At 40.9% G+C, this 22,174-nt stretch overlaps 1 protein-coding gene across 4 annotated transcripts in view; it reads left to right on the forward strand.

Annotated features, from left to right (window-relative positions):
• The first annotated feature begins 1,553 nt into the window (after positions 1 to 1,553).
• Positions 1,554 to 22,174, forward strand: part of TRPM2 (transient receptor potential cation channel subfamily M member 2) — a 211,715-nt gene continuing 191,094 nt past the window's right edge. For 3 of the 4 annotated variants that reach the window (XR_016311706.1, XM_089670093.1, XM_089670113.1), the window contains exon 1: positions 1,554 to 1,629. The gene's annotated coding sequence lies outside the window, so the exon portion shown is untranslated. Of the gene's footprint in view, positions 1,630 to 1,861; positions 2,003 to 22,174 lie in introns of those variants that run through there. The other variant, XM_089670102.1, reaches the window with a different exon arrangement.

Below are 22,174 nucleotides of genomic sequence, written 5' to 3' on the forward strand. Positions count from 1 at the left end.
TCTGGCCGGATCGTAAAGCTATAAACCCGTCAGTCACTGGACTTGAAAAGCATTCCGAAATAGCAGTAAAACATACATCTCACTTGGAACCACTTTTTCATACAATTTCAAAACGCCCGGCAGGAAACAGATACAATAAAACAAAGCATATATTCAGATAGGTCAGTTTAATGCGAGTCACCTGATACCTTACATCTCTAGATAACGTCTACCCGAGAGCAGAAAGCGATATCTCTTTACCCGTCACAGCCAGATATGTCATATTTGGTGCCTGGACGTTCAGAATATCATTCTGCATATTAAACTGCCAGTGGCTAGGCTGCTGCATGCACCTATGGAAGGTTATTGACCATGATATAAACTTGGAGGGATTTGGTCATAGCCTGAGTTCCCCGCCTAAACACCCCTCCCCAAATGAGGCGATTGGTTCTCTACTTTAAGGAGACACCCTGCTGGGTTCCTAGAAAAAGGCTGTTATGCCTGGGGAAGGAGGATGAAGAGATTCTCTCTTTTTAACATCAGGAACCAACTTTGGGAGAAATGGTACCCTTTTGTTCAGGACACTTGAATCTGCTTAAACCAAGGACTTTAGCAAGTATTCTACCTCTCTAAACTTCTTATCTCCCTGTTGTGTTATTGCTTTCTGTATGTTTCTGCTGTGTGTTTTAAACTTCTGCATACATCTACCTGCGGTGACAGTGTGTGTATACAGAAGCTTATTGAAACATCATAGTGTTACTGCTAAGACTGGTGAGTTTCCTCCTTCTCTGTACAGAAAGGTGGTGGTGGCAGTGTGAAGGGTTAATTGCGTAATTAACCTGACCCAGTAACAATTGCTCTCAGGCTGCGGCACAGAGTGTGGTCCAGTGAGCTGGAAAATCTTAGTGCAGCTGAGCATGGCAATGTTACACAAGTGGCAGCACGGTTTTAGATTGGCTAGTCCTTCGGTCACAAGTTGGTGAGAAGGGCTGGGGATCTGACGCTGCGCCCGTCACAAATGTAACCCTGAGACAGAAGGTGTGCTACAGGCTAAATCAACAGATGAAAAAAAATGAAAAAAGACAGAAATGCAGGCCATAGATGAACGAAAAATCGGTCGATATTCACACCGTTAGTGGGGCAATGCCGTCAGCCGTTTTTTGCGGATCTTCTCGTTTCTTTTTATCAGTCATGCTGGAAAATCCACGAAAAACTGCCTTTTTTCGTAAGCATTGGTGGCAGCATTCATGGCAGCAACGACCAATTTTTCATTTATCGGCCGACAATTCGGCCGATAAACGGGCAGTCTGTGGCCAGCCTAAGTAATATATTATATTTTTTCTTGGGTGTTATAAACTTAAATCAACATTCAGGTTTCCATATATTATTCACACAATTTACAGGTAAAATCCTTTATACTCTCTCTTACTCTAGCAAAAAAGGCCTGTAAATACTTATATTTTTTGGACTGGTAATAAACGGAGGAATTATTATTAATTTTTTATTATTAAGGATTTTTAATTTCATGACTGCAGCTTTAAACCAATGCTGTGTAATAGGACACTACAGTATAGCAACGATGAGATTGCATTTTCAGCCCACTGCAGCAAACCTCCTATAGATACATTGGATGACTTTGCAGTGAAAGCAGTAAGTACATGTTCATGCTGCTGATAAAAATGATGTTATTCACAGGTTCTGCTGTCTAATTGTAACTCTTTATCATTATATTACACACTTCTTACCACAAAGATACTTTTATGGTGTATACTAACCACTACAGCATTCAGTGATGTTGGTTTTCTGCCAAACCATCCCTAAACTGTAGTATTTTAAAAGGCATCTTAGCTAATGTTTCTGAAAAGCACTCTCTCTATTGACAGTTTTTTCCATTTTCCCTGTGTTTTAAAAAAAAAAAAAAAAAAAGGCACGTGAATTGTGCTTTAAATTCAAGCCTGAGAAACGTGGCTTCTTTGTGTGCAGGATCCAGGTAACAACACATTTGAGCAGGACAAGTGACAAGGTACAGTCTATTTTATTTGTATTTTACTGTCCCTAGTTTGTTACCTTTTGATTAAATAAAAAAATTGCTGCAATTTCAGCATAACAATAAAGCTATATGTTTGCCATGTGTCTTATAGATATATACCTGCAGCTGTAAAAGTCATTCATAATAGACTGTATCTGTAGTCATATTGATATGTTACCCTACAGTATATTTTCTTCTTTTAAATACATACAGTATATATGGTATATCAGTGCAATGTAATACTTTTTAATACTTTTATTTTACCAGTTATACAAAAATGTGTAAAATTAAACTTTCCCATTATCCAGAATAGATGTATACGTTATTTGGCTAACACAGCATGCAACAAAATATTTTTATTTGACATTGTGTGTGATGTTCATTATATAATAAATGATGTGCTGTCTCAGACATTTTGGGGTTGATTTACTAAAGGCATTTTGGAAGTGCAGTTGCACTCTGCAAGTGAAGTTGCTCCAGAGATTAGTACACGAGGTAAATCCTCACTTTGTAAAAATCACCCAATCACATGCAAGAAAAATAAAAGAACAGTATTTTTGCTTGCACATGATTAGATCACAAAAGCCAGCAGAGCTTTTCTTAATTTACTAAGCTCTGCAGCAACTGCACTTGCAATGTGCACAGTCGGTTTGCCTAGAGTAAATCAACCTCCATGTGTGTAAAGGATAATGCAAATCAAATTTATTTTCTTAAAGAAAAATGAACACAGCAAATTTTAAGCACTTACACAACTTTATGACAATGTGCATAAAATAGGAATATATCAACCACTTCCCGACTGCCCTATAGCAGAAATGCTGCTACAGGGTGAACGGGTGCGCATAATCACATATATATATATATATATATAAATACACACACACGATTTTGCATTACCAGGTAGGGGGCATGCGCGAGCCTAATTTATGACAAAATAAAACATTTTTTAAGTCAAAAATATTGTTTTTTTCTCAAAATTATCGGACTTTTTTTTTTATATGCAAAAAATAAAAACGCACAGGCAGTCAAATACCACCGAAAGAATTTCATTTGGGTGCAGCATTGCATGACCACGCAATTGTCAGTTAAAGTAATGCTCAGGAGGGCAAGTGGTTAAACAATGCCCAAGTGTGGCCAATAGGCAGTCTTAAAACTAAAAATTTCTCTTTTTTTCATAATCATGGAATTTGTATTCATAAAAAATTTAAACCCTAAACTTTTCTAAATTAATTTATACAATATTTTGTCTGTTAACTGCTTTCACTGCCAAAGACGTTTTTGCATTTTTGCACGTGTTGGCCTGCAAATTTTAGGCCTGAATATTAGTTTAAAACTCAAGTATTATGTATATGTGTTCTCAAAGCAGAGACCTTGGAGAATCAAATGCTCTTAGTTTCCTTCTTTCTTTTTTTTTTGGACACACAATACTAGAGCAATGGTTTCTCAACCATTTCTTCATTTTCAGTAAAAAAAAAAAATACAATAACTAATTTAATTTATTTTAATAAAAAAATAAATAATTTAATTTTAATGCATAGAAACAATGTTTTACCCAATTTTTTAGTAAAATATAAACGATAAGGTTGCATCAGGTAAATAAATACCAATTGTGTCAAGCCTTAGAACTACACTTGTGGCGAAAAACTAAGGTCCCCAGAATTGTCCAAAGGTGACATTCCAAAAGCCTTAACAGGTCATTAGTTTAGAGTTAACCATGAATGATAGCCCTAGAATTATTTCTCTCAGTCTAGTGTGCAGGGCAATACCTAAAATGTGTAGCACAGTTGTCTTTTTCGTACATAGGAGCACCTGATGCATGCATTTTTGCTTGTATGTGTGTGTCTGTGGGGGGCGGGGACACACATTGGCTCTGAAGAAGAGGTGCTTCCTCAAAACGCGTCAGCCACCAGCTATCCAGAGGCTCCCAGTCCCCCGCCAGACCACCCACAGGGGTTCCTGTACCACTTTGCATCCTTTGTGACATGTTTCCCATGTATATCTGATTTTACATAATTTTATCTTGTGAGTATTTTACTTTTTTCAATAAATCCTATTTTTAAGGTAATGCACTAGGCCTGCGCTCCCTCTTTTTGTTTTCTACACACAGTTTCTTTTGGATTTCCCTGGTCTGTTGAGGGCAGCAAGGCCTACATTCTCTAATCTATGTGGGGATACCAATAGCGGGGAGCCCACATTCCAGCGCAGGAGTACATGCATTCGGTTGCTACATTCTTCCTTCCAAATCAGATTGTATAGTGTATGGGCACTTTTTTACACCTATAATGAACTAGTTGTGCTTTCAATGCCATTAATAATTAATGGAACCCCAAATGAGGAAGAAAACACACATTTTGCTGCGTGAATAAATTAGCTTCAAATGCAGCAAATACACAAAAAATGAGCATACCACAACATGGCAAAATGTCCCATGAACTACTTTGCCATGGGACATTTTGGCTCTGAATTGGAATGGGATCTAAACGTGATATTGGTGCGTTTACACTTACACAATGAGGCTTCAATCACATCTGTGTCTTTTTGAACAGAAAATGCGTGCTTTGCCATGCGTTTCAGAAATGAGCTGCAAATGTAATGCACATGGTGCTTGCTTTGCCATTAAATGTTAATAGCACCCCATGTAGCAGGTGCACGTTTGCAAAGCAAGCTATCCCACAACAAATGTGCTGTAAACACTAAAAATCTAGGCAAAAATGCACAATGCTTGGCTCAAAAAAAGAGTTTTGGAGGTTTTTTGAAAATTAAAATTGATCAGTCCTGATGTACTGACTACCTCTATCATTTCTTGAGTTGCTAAAATACCAGGACAGTACAAACACCAACTAAATGACCCATTTTTGGAAAGTAGATAGTCTGCGGTATTTATTAAGAGGTATGGTGAGCTTTTATAAAGTTGTAATTTTTTGCCAAAATTTATGCAAACTTATGAAAGTGGTCATTTTAACAAGTTATTTCTCACACACAGCCCAGGCATATTTACAATTACACCCCAAAACACATTCTGCTATTCCTACCGAGTGTGAGACTTTTTCACAGCCTAGCCACATAGAGAGACCCAAAATTCAGAGAGAAAAATTACACATCTAATTTGTTGACAATATATCTCATTTTGGAGGCCCAAGAGCACTAGGACAGTGGAAAGACCCACAAAACGACCACATTTTGCAAAGCAAACATCCAAAGGTATTTTCTAAGAGGCATGGGGAGTCTTCTGAAGACTTCAGTTCTTATAGCACAAGTTTTTAGAAAATTCGGAAGGAAAATGAAAATGAATAACATATTCTGCTACTCTTCCTGAATATGGAGATACCACATGTGTGAGACCATTATCATTTTTGCACTGATTATGTACCGGACATTGCAACCTGTGTATCACAAAAATCAGCCAACACTGTATATGAAACAATATACTGTAATGGTCACCTCTGTGGTTAGTCCATATAACGTAGTGTAGCTCCACCTACAGCAGTCCCGGTTTGTAAAAGCCAAGCAGGCATAAGCTACTAGTATGTAGTAAGCAGTGGTCCAGGCAGAAGGCAGGCGCATGGTCTAAAAAAAGGCCAGAGTCTGTAAAGGCAGCCGGCAGAGACGTGGTCAAAGGAATAGTCCAGGCAGAACCTTTATGGTTAGGGCCTTGGTTAGGTAAGACTGCATAAAAGGGTGTAGGCTTCTTCCCACCCAAATCTCTTAGAGGTCTCCAGACCCTGCTTCTGGAATTACAAAACCCGAATAATACCAAATACTTATTTTTCTCCACAAGGAAACATTACTCTGGAGCCCCTCATGTACTTGAGACCCCTGTTTTGTCTTGAATCTCACTACTACAGTGGCAGGGCAGGAGGCTGGCAAAAAACACAGTCGATCAACAGGCCGAGTTCAGTTCAGGCAGCAGGTAGAGGCATGGTCAATTAACAGGCTGCGGCCAGTTCAGGTGGAAGGCAGAGGAATTGTTGATGAACAGGCCAGGGTCAGTTCAGGTGGCAGACAAAGGCAGGCAAATGGATCCATGCAGGAGACAGAAACATGGCAGGGAAGTGACAGGTAGAGGACACTGGAGAAATATCTTCACCATACTCTATTAATAGTGTAGTGATGTATGGTAGATACATAAATGTTTTTCTATACAGAGACCAGGCTGGGAGGGACACTGGGGACAACAGTATCAGGTGTCACATTAAATTTTATTTATTGAGCATACACATTTTTTGGGGGTTTGCGGTGTATTTAGGTAGAGAGGAGGATATTGGGGAAATGCCTTTGTGGAGCCTGCCCACTGCATTAGAGTGAATTTTGTCAAGTATGGGGCTCCTGATAGATGAAAGATGTGACAATCTCCTCCTGATAGTGTAACAAGGTGGCTGGTCTTTGTGTGGACGTCTGATAGACGATGTAGGAATTATATAGGGCTGGGTGGAAAAGGTAGAAGGATACTTTTTTTATACCAGAGAATTGATTATCTGGTGGGTAAGTAGGGCTGTAACATTTGATATTTAAATCCGCTCCCCCCATGAACAGGTTGTAATTGTGTATGCACTGGGGTTTTTGGATGGGACCATGCCTTGCTTGAATTTCCTATAAGCTGTTGCTGTAGATAGAGGAAAAGACATGCACATCTTGTTTATCTCACCACGTAGGGGCCAAGATCTCTTTGTTTCTCAAACTCTAACTCCCCCTGTTCAGCCTGGTGGCAACCAGTTGTTGTGGGAAAGCATTCAGATTGAGTCAAACTGGGCTACAGACTACAGTTTTCTTGAGATAAAGGTGGAGGAAAAAGGGCAGGCTTGTGTAAGCGTTTTCCACATAGAGGTGGTACTCCTGATTGAAGAGGGGTAATACAAGGTTCCATACAATTTTTCCACTGCTCCCCATATAGGCTGGCATTAATGAGGCTCTAATTGACTGTCCTTTCCTTCAAACACCTAGAACTTGTACAAATACCTTGTGGCCATTTCACAGAGTTTGTACATCTTAACCCCATATCTAAGGTAGAGGGTCTCATCAATACAGATATGTTTGTCAAGACAATACATTTCAGAACATTTTTGGTTAAAATAATTGAGCAATGGCTGAATTTTATAAAGTTTGTCATTTTCGGGGTAAGTTCTGGGAAGGCAGGGAATTATCGTTGACGTGTAAAAAGGCATAATCACGCGGAATAGAGTGGCATATGATAATTGGGATTAGTGGACCAATAAGTCTGCAGTTAATTTTTTTTTGTTAGTCCCATATTAAGTGTGAGGCCAAGAAACACTTTAAACTCTTGAACTGTGAGAGGTTTCCACTCAAGCGGACGGGCATAAACCGAGCTGGTATTTTGGGTGATAAACTGCTGGGCAAAATGATTGCATAGGTCCACAACTGAATTAAAAAATGCTTCAGAGAAAAATGAATGAACAAAATCAATGGGCATAAAATTTTGGGTTTCTGCTTGAATAAATGGGGGGATTATAGGTGCTCCTGAATTTGAAGGCAGCCACACAGGGTTGTAAAAATGCATCTGGGAAAGCAGTATGGGCCTTAATCCCTGGTGCCTGACGAGACACCTCAGTACAAGTACTTGGCCTTTCACATGGGTGAACTGCACTGCTGGTACCAGCCATGTCAGAGGGAGGTATTAAGCTGCAGGTGGTTTCCTGCTGCTCCTCAGAGCTCCTTTTCCTTTTTGTTGGGACCCTCTCCTCTTTTGAATCAGATACAGAACTCATATTCAGAATTTGAGTCTGACAGTGTTAGTTCCTCGCTACTCTCATCTGTCATACTCAGAATTTGGAAAGCCTCCTCCCTGGTGTAGATTTTTTGGACATGGCTTTGACACTAGTGTGGCAGTTATTAAAACCCACTGGTATGACGGTGATCAGGACCCGCTGGTATGGTGGTGATCAGGACCCGCTGGTATGGTGGTGATCAGGACCCGCTGGTATGGTGGTGATCAGGAAGCACTGTTATGGTGATGATTAGGACCCACTGGTATAACGGTGATCAAGATGATGGTGTGGCAGTAATCAGGACACTGGTGCTGGGAAACCATTGCAACAGCTCTCTCTCTTCACGATGGTAGTGAACAGAACCCACTGATAGGGCAGTGGTCAGGAAATGGTGTGGCAATGATCAGGACACACTGGTGTGGTGATCAGAACCTACTGGTATGATGATGATCAGGATGTTAGTGTGGCGGTGATCAGGATAATGTTGTGGCAGTAATCGGGGCACTGGTGCTAGGGTACAGCAGTCTGATGTCACTGCAATGAAGGACAGATGGGTGGCTGTGGTTGTTTCACAATAGACATTGTTGGGCAGAGATGAGGGACATCATGAGCTGACTGGCAATGTTAGTGTGTGTGCGTGTGTGTAAACTGTGTACAAAGGCTGAAAATGACTCACAGTTAGCTGCAACAGCTCTGATATGACAGTGGTCAGGACGTGGTGTGGCAGTGATCAGGACCCACTGGTATGGTGATAATCAGGATGCTGGTGTGGCGGTGATCATGACACACTGGTATGGCAGTGATCAGGACACATTGGTATGGTGGTGATCAGGACCCACTGGTATGGCGGTGATCAGGACCCACTGGTATGGCGGTGATCAGGACCCACTGGTATGGCGGTGATCAGGACCCACTGGTATGGCGGTGATCAGGACGTGGTGTGGTGGTGATTAGGACCCACTGCTATGGCAATAATCAGGACACATTGGTATGGTGATCAGAACCATTACCCTCATCATGGTGAATTTGATCATCGGGGTCATGGTCCTTGTGATTATAATCTTCATCAGGGACAATATCAGGTGTCGATGTTTAATAGATACCAACCTTTGGATTGGTATAGAGATGAGGGGTACCCTGCTCCCCCACCCAATAAATCCCCTCTGTTTGGGAGGGGAAGGGGGGGCACCCAGGGGGCGTAAGTTTGTACCCAGTTACATGAGGGAAGGAGGAAAGGGAGAAGTAGGACCAAAAGAAGAAAGGGATGCAGAGCAGGAAGGAGGATCCAAAAATAATAAAGAGAACAATGAATGAAGGTATTTATAACATCCGTAAAGTTACATTGACTCAAAAAGAACTACACATTTTAAAGTTAGGATTGAAATGTGCCCCAAAAAAGTCTATTGATAAATTTGGTGTGTATATTGATACTCATAAATATATTAGGACATTGAATTTAAAAAAAAAATGTTTTAAGTAATCCGGGGGTTCAGTAAATAGAGAAGTATCGGCAGGAGCTGGTGTGAATAGTGGTCTCCGTAATAAGTCCACCTTTAATCCCCCCATAGCTGGTAATCAATGTAAGGAAGTATTTAAAAATCTGGTTTTAAGGGATTTGGACCAGATTGTACTGAAACGAAATGTTAACCCACCCCATATTAGGTAGGGATTGAAAGAGAAAAGGAGGGACATTATAATTAGACCAGCTGACAAGGAGGGAGGGGTTGTAATTATGGATAGAGAGTTTTACCAGCATCAACTTGACAATATATCACATGAGGCGACATATTGTAGGCTGAAGAAAGACCCCACCAATATGTATAAGGACTAGTTCACATCAAATGCAGTTCAGTGCACTTTTTTTCTGCATCCAAAAATGCATGCACAGTGTTTTACATATATTCCAATGGCCTTTGTTCACACCAGTGCAGTCAGTTTCTGGTGCAGAAAAATAAGAACATGCTGCATTTTTTCTGCACAGAACCATACTGGAACATAGCAAACTACATCAACACTGCACCAGAACTGCGTGTGGTGTGAACTGTAAGCTAAAACATATCTGGAATGCATACGGAGTGCGTTTTGTAGTGTGAACTGGCCCTAAAGAAGATATAAAATCCCTGGTGGAATTTGGTTATAGGACCAGGAGAGAAAAGAGATTTTTAACTGTTTGTAGGATTTTTAACTGTTTGTAGTTTACAGCTGCCCACATCTGATGTCAATCCACAGTGATATGATAAGCAATTTTTAGTTTATTTATTTTGTGAGTGGCTTTTCACTTAAATAAAACTATGAACATTGGTTATTCTACCATTGGAGATTATTTTTTATCTTGCCATGGCAATGATACCTGGTGTAGAGGACTAAGGAGGTTTATGAAAGTTTACACAGTGGTGCCTTTAAATGGAAACAAGTGATACATTGCAACCATGAGAGTGGAAGGCATGTGGGTCTGGTGAGTATACACCCAGAAGGGAATGTTGTCTCCCGAGCACTTGGTGGTGTTGGTTTGGGATGTAAAGTGGCAAGAAGTTTGGAGTACTTAATGTGACACCCACTAGATTTGATGGACTAACTGTATGTTAATAAGGATGTGTTTTGATTATTTATATTTGATTTGCACATGTTTTTGGTTTAGTGTTCACAACACCACTGTGGAAGGTGTTTTTTCACATAAGGAATATATTATAACTACCTGCTCTGTGCAATGATTTTGCACAGAGCAGCCCTGAACCTCTTCTTGTGGGGTCCTCTTGCCAAGTCTCTTGGCTCATCCTTTTTACTGTGTGCCCCAGTAGCAAGCCACATAATCTAGAACTGCATGCACTATTTCAAAACTCCCACCCATATAATCGCTCAACTCCTTTCATAGTCCTCTAGACACACAGAGCTACCTTGTCCATATCGCCTTCTGATGGCAGCCATGTAGGAACACCTATATGCCTCCTCTTGCCTCCAAGTGCTCTCAGGTAGGTATAGCAAAAGTTTGAGTCTCCCAAGTGTCATAGCACTACAAGTCCCAGAGTGCAACATTGCACCTTGTGACGTGGGTTAATTAGCTCTCGTGGTAGATGAGTTTATAAAGCGAGTCCTGGCAGCCCACTTTTATTTAAAATGGCAGAAAGCAAAAAAAAAAGTCCAACATAAAGTTCCCTACACAGGGCTTTCAGTTGCACACAGCATAAATGGGTAACAAAATATCAAGCCATCTGGCTCTCTTCAGCAATACCTCTTCTCTTGACACTGGTCACCCAGACCACAGGTTCTTCTATGCACACAGCTTAAAGAACTTCAGAGCACACAGCTACTTTCCAGTGCACACATCTTAAAGACCTTCAGAGCACGTAGCTCCTCTCTAATGCACACAGCAATCCTTCCTGGCTCTTGGGTGGAGTCCTGTCTCCAAATTGGGAGGTCCATTTCAGACCCCTTGATGAGACTTCTGTCTCTTGGCTTTTGTTCAGTCCTGTGACCGCAGGTGAGACCTTCCATTTCCCACACTAGGAGCGGTCTCCAAACTAGAAGATCTGAGCTATCCTCAGGCCTGAATATTCCATGACACTGCACACCTGTGTAGTCAACCAGGTTGCAGGCATCTAGCAAAACCCAGATACTGAATTGATCCAGAAATATAGAATCCGGCGAAAGACACAGCTTTCTCTGCCCAGAAACACTTGTCTGGAACATTGTATTTACCTTGAATGTGAATCTGCTGTCAAATTTTCTTATATTTTTGCAGTGACAAAGCCTTGTCCTGTCATATATCCCTCCCCCTTAGTTTTTACAGAGTAGGAGTCAAAACACATCAGCCCAAATTATTAATTGGGGCACCTCTGTGCCAGCTGTCAGCCACATAGGCCCAATCTTTTTTCTAGGCACGCCCTAGCCTGAATCTCAGCAGTGTCCTACTGTTTACTATCATCAGCCTTCTCCCTCTTCTTATTGGGTTCCTGGGCGTATTCTTTTCCCAGGGTCCTCTACCTATTCTAACACTTCTCCCCAGTTCTGAAGCTGTAGGGATCTAACTTTACTTAATGAAGAACCAATTTTTCCTTTACTTATACTATAGTTGCCAACAGTCATGAAATGCCTGGGACAGTCCAGAATATAAGACCAATGTCCCACTCGGAGCTCATCCCCAGGCAGAATCCTGAAAATTTTGGTCTGTCACGGACAGCTGAGAGTTGATGGTTCAGACTATAGCAAATCCCATACCGCAGTGCCAGGTAACACATTACAGACAAACCCACAGGTCCCTCCCCTACTCCACCTCCAGGAAGTTGGTAGTACTTTCCTCTTTACATGATTGGTCAGTACTAGTGAGGGGGTGTGGCCAGCCAAGGGTGATCACGCCAGCCCACCTTCAGCTGATTACTTTTGGGGGCATGTGATGAGGCAGAGGAGGCAGCAGTTGAGCTACATAGCAGACAGCCTAGACACATTGACTGTCAGAGCAGCTGCGGATGAACAAGATGAACAAGATGCTGCACAATAGTGTAGCAGGGGTGATTGGCCATGGGGTGACTACAGATCCTTTTTAAATAGGCTGCAGAAACAGTTGATTATAAAAGAGTATTACTTAACAAAGAAAACCCCTTCCCATTTCATGCTGTGAGAAATGGCACCACATGGAGGAGAAATGTCACAAGGTGTAAATTTTTATTACAAAAGAAAGGTGAAGGCTATAAGAAGCTCAGCAAAGCTTTACTTATCAGTCAGGATACTGTAGCAAAAGTGATGCAGAAATTTAATAAAACTGGAACTGCAACCATCTCACAGAGATGTCCAGGCTGTCCATGGAAGTTAACACCTCGACATGAGCGTCTTCTGATGAAAAGGGTTGAAGAAAATCGCCATGCAAGTTTACTGCAGTTAGCTAAAGAAGTAAAAAGCCAAACCGGTGTGATTGTTTCCCGTGACACAATATGGCGTACACCACAGACAAATGGTGGCCTAGCGTCTAAAACAATCCATGGTTGTAAAAATGTTACTCCATATTCATGGTATAAAAATCACTAAAACAGCCATTGCAACACATTCCACCTCTTCATTTTTATAGCATAATATTGGAAAATATTGGAAACATAGCAATTCTCAGCAGCTCTTAAAGCTATCGTTTACCTGGTAACAGAGCTTCATATGATGAGGAAGATCTCTCTTACACCTCTGACTCAGGGCCCCTATTAATGTAAACAGGAGGCGCTGGAGTGCAGAGTGGCAGGAGTGCCTGTAAGTCTTGCTATCAGCAGAGCAGGTGTGCACACTGGGCAGGTGAAATCGTCAGGGGTCTTCAGTAATGCAGGCAGACTGGCAGTCATCTGGGCAGCAGACTGAAGAAGACTGGTACTGGGGACAGCAGGCAGATGAGACAGTGGCTGGTAGCAGACTGAAGAAAGTTAGGAACAGAAGAGTCGTAGGCAGATGTCAGTGGCAGCAGGCAAGTAGCAGAGTCAGACAGGATGGTTCATGCACAAGCAGAACGGATCAAGCACAGGGCACAGGCAGAAGTGTGGTCAAGGTAAAAGCTGGGTCTGGAAGCCGATCAGTGAAGCAGAAGCCAATAGAATAGACAGAAGTGGAGGTAAGAGGACAAGCCGAGGTTGGTGCAGGAAGCGTTCAGGGGGTAGTCAGGACAATCCGGGTCAGCAACTGGAATCAGGATACAGGATCACAGAATACAAAGGAGGCTGAAGAAAAAGCAGCACTGATCCTGAGCACTAGCTCAGTTTAAATAGCTCCTTTGGCACCAACATCTGTCGCAAGTGCACATGAGCGCCAGTGCGCACGAGAATGTGCATTAGTATTAGCAAGTGCCAATTTCTGCAAGCACAAAAGGGAACATGCACAGTATTACCTGTGCACAGCAGTTCATCCAGAGGAGCAAGCTCATCTATTGGCCTGCCCTTCCTGACAAAAGCCTTTGTCCAGGAAAGGGCAAAATAAACTCCCTGTATTGTAAATGGGACATAAAATGTCCCTTTCGACCCCTGATATTCTGGGTGATCAGAATTTTGTCCCTGGACAAGCTGCAACATTCCTCTCAGCTGGGTTAGCAATGTGTTTGGCAGTCTGTGTAACATAGATGGAAGGACAGTTCCAGACAAATGTCCATTATCCTCCAGACGATAAGGAATGCTCAGATGACAGTCCACTCCAATTCAGCCAACATCAGAAAATCATCTGCATCTTCATCCAGTTCTCATCTTTTCTTCTGGTCTGCCTCATCTTATCTGGCTTAGTCTTACGATTTGCCTGCTCCACCTCCTGATGATGTCCTATGCCTGAGCTAAGGGCAGATTGATTCCAGGAAGTAAATGTTACATGAATCCCCTGCTCTTATTTAACATTGCCAGAAATGCAATGGGTATAGTATTTTTTCAAAGTGATTTCTCAGCAAAATTAAGCATGGAGACATGGATGGATGGGGAGCTTGCTTTGAGTAATAAAAATGAAATAAATAGTGTTTCTAATTTGTGATGCCCAAAAGCAGTGTAGTTCCACTTTAACTAGTTCCTGCCCAGCCTATAAACAAATGACGGCTGAGCAGGAGCTCTCTCATTCTGGGTAGACATCTTATGATGTCCTTCCCAGAACTTACCTCACGGACACAACCGAGGACAGATCACTGTACCGGCCCGCTGCTTTACCATGTGATCGCTGAGACCATTCACAGCAGATCACATAAGAATTGAACACAATGGATGGCTTTCATTCATGCCATCCATTGTGTACTATTCTGTTGCTCGCTATGATTGGCCACAGTGGTACAGACAGTGCCAATCACAGCCCATCGGTACCATGTGCTCAGATGTGGCCAATCACAGCTAATCACAATACAACACACTGAATGAATCGATTTCATTCAGTAAAAATGATTGTTTATAACAGGGAAATTCACTGTTATAAGCAATCATAATGGGTAAAAAAAATATTGATCACTTCCCCAGAGTAGTAAAATGTTACTATGGTCACACTGTATTGCTTTGGTCATAGTATATAAAAAAAGGAGAAAAATGTGATAAAAAAGGAAAAAATATTATTAAAAAATGTGTACAGTCCAATCCAGTCATACCAGTCAGTGTCCCTGATAACCACCACACCAGTTATTTGATATTATAATTATATATTGACATCTGTACTTTTTTTTTTTAATTTTCCAAAAAATTGTAACAAAAAAATTACAACTTCAAAAAACTCACCATGCCTCTTAATAAATACCTTGAACTGTCTACTTTCCAAGAAGGGGTCATTTGTGGGTATTTGTACTGTTCTGGCTTTTTCAGGGCTCGAAAAGTGAGATCAGGTGTCATTTTCAGATATATAGTACAGTATACCCCATAGTTTGTGGACGTTACAACTTTCGTACAGATTAAATAATATACACTGATTTGTGTTATTTTTTTACCAAAGATATGTAGCAAAATACATTATGGCCTAAATTTATGAAGAAAGACTACTTGTTTGCAAAATTGTATAACAGAAACAAAGAAAAAAAATGTTTTTAATTTGTGATCTTTTAGCAAAAAATAAAAAAACCCAGTGGTGATTAAATGCCACCAAAAGAAATATCTGTGTGTGTTAACGAAATCATAAAAATTTTGTTTGGGTACAGGGTTTCAGGACCGTGCAATTGTCATTCAAAATGTGAAAGTGCTGAAAGCTGAAAATTGGCCTGGGCAGGAAGAGGGTGAAAGTGTCCTGTAATGAAGTGGGCAAAGACAAAGAAGCAGCTTATATGTTTCTTCCAACTGTGCCAAAAAATAGAGCTCACTGCTCACATTTCTTGATCTGCCTATTTCTAACTGTAAACTATTGTAGGATTCCCACTGTTGCCAATCCATCAAAAATAATGTCTGCATCTCTCTGCTGTCCTGGGAACACTGGCCTACTATTTGTCAGTCTTCACAGCATGCAACCCTCTAGCAATGTGCCCCAGTCTATGACAACAAAAACATCTAATGTGATTGAATCTACCATTCCCAGTCACTTGCTTCCATCTCTTAAGCAAAGCTGGTGTAACAAACCCATCTATTTCCTCTCTAGGGACACCCACCTTAGGTAAGTCAGTTGTCACGCACCTGATTGGAGACCGAAATGACGAGGTCGACCTCACTTGTGTCACTAGCCCTGACCCCACTGGAAGTGGAACAGAGGGTGTCTAGGGACCAGGGGTTCAAGAGCGCCAGCAAATGTTGTTTGCAGCTCTTGCAGTTGGAGACTTTGGAAGACTGATGAACCTCGGATTCAGGCACAGTAGTAATATGCAGAGCTGGTATGGTAGATCGCCAGGTGTGCACCAGAGCAAGGCAGGAAGCAGGGATGGGAGACAGGAGCAGTGTCAAAGGAATAGCCAGGGTCATCAACTGGCGGACAGCGAGGTACCAAATCATAAGCAAGCCAAAGTCAGGAGCAGAGCCGAAGTCAGGAACCAGTATCAAGCAGGAGAGTAATCAGAGTAAAGTCAGGAACAAGCCGGGTCAGCAACAAGGAAATCACACAGGAACGAGCAGGAAACGGGGAACAGCTGAAGACCAGTCAGCACTCAGCACAGGCAGAGGCACCTTTTAAATAGTCCGTCTGGCGCCAATCTTCACTGTGCGTGTGCACGATCGTGCATTTCTGTGCACATGCGCAAGTCTATTCACAAGCCGTCTCAGAGGGATTCCCTTACATCAGTACACATTTGTCTCCTGGAGATCATAAGCTTTGCCTTCCTATTATCTGATCCAACTCGACCATCTCTGAGTTGATCAGATTCCCAGCTTCAGGCCCTTTGGGAAGTAACAGTAGCACATGTCCTACTTCTGTTTTAAGGCTTTGGGTCTTTGTCTTTTCTTAGGGCATCAATAGATTTGATAATGAGGGCTGCACACCACTCATTCAGATCTTCAGCTCTGCCTGCAGTGGTCTGAACGTACTTCGAAGCCTTGGCATGTTTCACTTTAAGTGCCCTACTTTCTAAATCCTCTACCTTGCTTGCAGTGTCCCCCAGACACTCGGGCACCACTGCATGCTGCTCTTACTATAAGTCTCATTCTAACTCTGCCGTTTTCTTTTTTTCAAATTCTGTATGTAGAGCATGCCAGTGCAAACAAAACACAGCTACTGCTCTCATCTCTCCCTTACCAAACTCAAAACTTTTAAGACTAAAATCTGAGTTAAAATCACTCTGAGCTCTCTTCAAAGGAGAAGCATACCTAGCAAGCTCCTTTGCAACAGACATCCATATACTGTCTCTGGCCCAAGTAGGCAGGGTGCAAGTTTCGTGCTGGACACCAGAAACCTGTGAAGCCTTACTTTACCTAAACAGCTTACACAGCATTTTCCCACCACAAGCAACAGAAAGCACTATAGAAAACAGGTCTGCTCAGGGGTGGACTGACCATTTGGAAACTCGGGCACTGCCCGAGGGCCCGGGGTCAGTAGGGGGCCCCATGATATGCCCCTGGTACCTTTTTTCATAGGCTTTTTTGAGTTTGGGCAAGGACACTGGGGCCCCATGATCCCCTATTGCCCGGAGGCCCCATGAGTTGTCAGTCCGCCCCTGGGTCTGCTTTTATTGAACTTTAGTTGAAATCCCAGATGAACCCCAATTGTTTTGCTTTGCATATTTTAAGGTCAATTTGCAATAAAGCAAGGAAGTTTAGAAACCTCAGTAGTGTATTAATGTGCTTTTACTAAACAAAAATGATGTACACACAAACTATTACAATTATAGGAATACAATACAAGACTGACAGATATATATGCAACAAGCAAAATGTTACCTACTTCCTAGCAAATAAGCATGAACCATATCTGTGAATGGCAGACATTAAACAGTTACTTAACTTGGTTCTTCCTTTGATAGAGTCTTCTTATGACTCCTTACTTCTCAGAGTCCTGCAACCAACTGTTTCTTTCTCTTCCAACACATGGATTGTTTTTTTATCCTTCACCTACTTCCTGCCCACATCATTTCCTGTAGCATCATTTCCTGTTCTAAGCTCATGAACCAGTCCAACAAGTTAATTTGCATACCAATAGGGGAGGCCAAGTTTGTAAAACAATGCATGGTCCTAAAAATGTTACTCAATATTTATGCTAAAAAAATCACTAAAATTGTCATAGCAACACACTTCCATTCACAAATCCCTGTGAATTGATCTGTGAATGCTTGAGGTTATTATGTAGATAGGCAATTTAAAAGGTAATAGAATGCTACAGGGAGAATATTCCCATGATTCAGGCAAGTATGTGTGTGTGATGGGTTTGTGGAATGTGACCATACATGTGTAAGATGATTGCAAACATGATGTTTAAGACACTGCCCTGGAATGGACCTTTATGCTGTATAATTTTTCAGGTCACTCATTCATTCCTTACATATTAGATACTAGCCTGATGCAGATATATAGGTTTTTATAGGTTCACTTATAAACTTACTATTTTGTCTCCATCTAGTGGCCATATAATATCATTACCCTCATATTTAAAGCAGAACTTTACCCGTAACTTTAGCAAGGAACATACATTCCAAATGAATTATTATGCTACCAAAATGAGTGTGTGCTGTAAATTGCCTCCATCATTGTTCCTGTTTCTTTTTGCCATTCAAGCATACTATTCTCAACACATACATTCCTACAAAGTGAATGTAGGTGTTAAAGGGTGCTGCTGCAACAACCAGCTGGAACTGCATGTAATCAGAACAATAGAATGTCACCAGCATGTTACAGAACTCCAGAATGGGTTCAAAGCTTTATTCAGCCATCACATCATTATAATAAAAGCACATTTTTGGAGCATCGCAGGACTTCTTCGGCACATGCCTGGCAAAGGGGTCCTGCAAGGCTCTGAAACATTGCTTTTGTTATATTGATGTGAACGCTGAATAAAGCTTTGGACCTGGTCTGGAGATCTGTGGTGTACTGGTGACATTCTCTTGCTCTGTTTCTTCTTGTCAGAGGCTTCCATTTTGTTGAAGCCTAGAGCTCCTGAGCAACAGTAAATCTTTAAGCTGTCAGCATATCAGCCTCTATATTTTTGACACAGTGCCAAAAAAATAGAGGGAAACTGAGCATGTGCACTGCATGTTCATATTGTGTTACAGGATTTAAGACAGTATAGACACTTATTTTTAATGTTTTATATAGATATAGTTGCAAAAGGGGCCAGCATGATCTATCTGGACTTCATTTTCTGACTGAAGTTCCACTTTAAATTAGGCTATTTTAGTCTAAATTATTAAAGTATCATTATTATATGAAAAAAAAAAAAAAAAAAAATTATATATATATATATATATATATATATATATTTATCGGGTAAAATAAGTATTGAACACATCACCGTTTTTCTCGGTAAATATATTTAGAAGGGTGCTATTGACATGAAATTTTCACCACATGTCAGTAACAAATCATACAATCCATACATACAAAGAAACTAAAACCAATACACTCAGAAACTAAGTTAGGTGTAATAAAATAGAATGACGCAGGGGAAAAAGTATTAAACTTGCTAACTGAAATTTATTTGATACTTTTTACAAAATCCTTTGTTGGTAATGGACAGCATTCAAGACGCCTCCTGTATGGAGAAACTAGTGGCATACATTGCTCAGGTGTGATTTTGGTCCATTCTTCCACACAGTATTCAAATCTTGAAGGTTCATTCAGTGGGCCTCTTCTGTGAACTCTGATCTTTAGTTCTTTCCATAGATTTTTCTATTGGATCCAAGTCAGGTGATTGGCTGGGCCATTCAAGCAGCTTTATTTTCTGTCTTTGAAACCAATTGAGAGTTTGTTTGACTTTGTGTTTGGGATCATCGTGTTGCTGAACTGTCCACCTTTGTTTCATCTTCATCATCCTGGTAGATGGCAGTGGATTTTTATTAAGAATGTCTTGGTACATTTTTTCATTCATCCTTCCTTCAATGATATGAAGCTTGCCAGTACCATATGCTGAAAAACAGCCCCACACCATGATGTTCCCACCTCCAAACTTCAATATTGGTATGGTGTTTTTGGGGTGATGTGTAGTGCTATTTGACCTCCAAACATGGTGTGTATATTGGCATCCAAAGAGTTCAATTTTGGTCTCAACCGACCAGACTATATTCTCCCAGTATTTCACATGCTTGTCTAAATGTTGTGCAGCAAACTTTAAAAGAGCTGAAACATGTTTTTCCTTCAGCAATGAAGTATTGCGTTGTGAGCGTGCATACAGGCCATGGTGGTTGAGTGCGTTACTTATTGCTTTGAAACAATTGAAACTGCTATTCCCAGATCTTTCTGAAGTTCTCTACAAGTGGTCCTTTTGGTTTATTTGTATGTATGGATTGCATGGGTTATTACAGACATGTCATGAAAATTTCATGTCAATAGCACCTTTAGAAATATATTTAATAAAATGGTGAAGTGTTCAATACTTATTATAACAACTGTATATTTGTTTTATTTGTGTTTCCAGGTGTGATGTTCTTTCACCTTTTGCTTTTATTTCATTGTGGTTCAGTATGTATTCCAATGTCACCACTTTTGCTGCCTTATGTTTACAGTATACTGCTTAATTACATCAGGAAGTGGCTCCTTTAGCCTTTGACAAAAGGAGCAGAGTGTGCAGAGGAAGTGTAGTGGGTAAATAAATACATACAGTATCCAACTAAATATACGAATAAACAGCTAACACCCTATAGCATACAAGTCTAACTTTCATCCTTGAAAGTGTAATATTCTTAATAATACCTCAATATGCTCAAACCCTACTGAAATACAAAAATTCAATAATTGTGAAAAAACCCGTGAAAAATATAGTCTCTAAAACCTAAATATACGCACTTGTGTCCAAAGTTTATTTATTTATTACAGGTACTTATATATCGCTGTCAATTTACGCAGTGCTTTACATATATATTGTACATTCACATCAGTCCCTATCCCTCAAGGGGCGTACAAACTAAGGTCCCTAACTCACATTCATACATACACATACTAGGGCCACTTTAGACAGGAGCCAATTCACCTACCAGCATGTCTTTGGAGTGTGGGAGGAAACCAGAGTACCCAGAGGAAACCCACGCAGGCACAGGGAGAACATGCAAACTCCATGCAGGTGGTGCCGTGGTTGGGATTCGAACCCACGGCCCTAGTACTGCCAGGTGGAAGTGCTAACCATTTAGCCACTGTGCTGCCCAAGTTAGAATATACATATATGTTCAGAATATGGTTTTGGAGTCATGGGAATATGGCGTTTTTTAAGGTTTTATTAATGTAGGAGCAATAATAAAGTATATTCTGAACATTATATACGGAATTACACTATATCCTTTCCATATATCATGTACATCAATGGAGCATAGGTACTACGAGTACTATGGAGTGCTCCAGCTAAAAGCCCTGATGACTTCTAGAAGAAACATCTATGAGGCTGTGATGACATCATAAAGATTAATACTCAGGCTGGAAAGGCAGTCTTTGGAACAAATATAATATACCCCTTGTGGTATTAAGGCGTGGTTTTATGGCCATTTGGTAAGGGTATTTATTCCTTACACTGTAGAGGTGTACACGGCTATTGGCACTTGGATAATTTTATTCAAAAGAGTGATTCACCATCACAGTTGTTACACAGAGTTCACTTTTCCCTTAGGTGGTCACGCTTGATTTGAAGTTGCACAGAGCATATTGCATATTGTTAATTTTGATCATTTTGTTTATGAGGGTAATGCACTATATTAGTTTTTTCTTTTTTTGAGGTTCACATTATCCGTTGGAGCCATTTGGAGGGCTCGCTAACTAGGATTTGGGATTTTTTCCTTATTGAAATCATTATTAGGAATGACTTTACCTTTGGACACGAGTGCATCATTTTTGGTTTCTGGAGACTATGTTTTCACAGGTTTTTTCATAATTATTGAATTTGTGAAGTGTAGTGGGTGTATGAACATTTATTAAAGGAAAACAATAAGCAACTCACATGAAGTAAAACAAATTATGCTTATCATGGTTCCCAAAAGAATTCCTAGCTGAGGAGGACACCAAAGAAACTGCCACAGTGGATACACTGGATATGGTCTAGATGGCACCTGCAATAGCTAAGAGAGAAGGGAAAGGGGCGCAATCTAAGTGCAGCAAGATGGAGAAGTGGACATAGCACACAATAATTGGCAAATTGGCAAATTGTTCTGTATAGATATTCTCATGCATTACAGTCATTCGTGCATCTGTAACTGGGAGGAGGAGGCATCAAGGATCCCAAGGTAGGTAACCACGCAGCCTCAGGACAGGAAACCGAAAGCAGCACATGTGGACCAATGGAGTACAAGGGTAAGTATAGGCCATGGACAGAGAGGCAGCAACGATAGCAGGGGCCATTGGCTCCCACTGAGTCAAAAAACCATTGCACAGAGCACGGAAGTATAATATGTTTGTTATTTTAAAAATAAATTATCTTTAGAATC

This window comes from Staurois parvus, unplaced genomic scaffold (assembly GCF_062004578.1).
Source record: "Staurois parvus isolate SC_StPar_1 unplaced genomic scaffold, SC_StPar_1.0 ptg000011l, whole genome shotgun sequence".
Lineage (NCBI taxonomy): Eukaryota > Metazoa > Chordata > Amphibia > Anura > Ranidae > Staurois > Staurois parvus.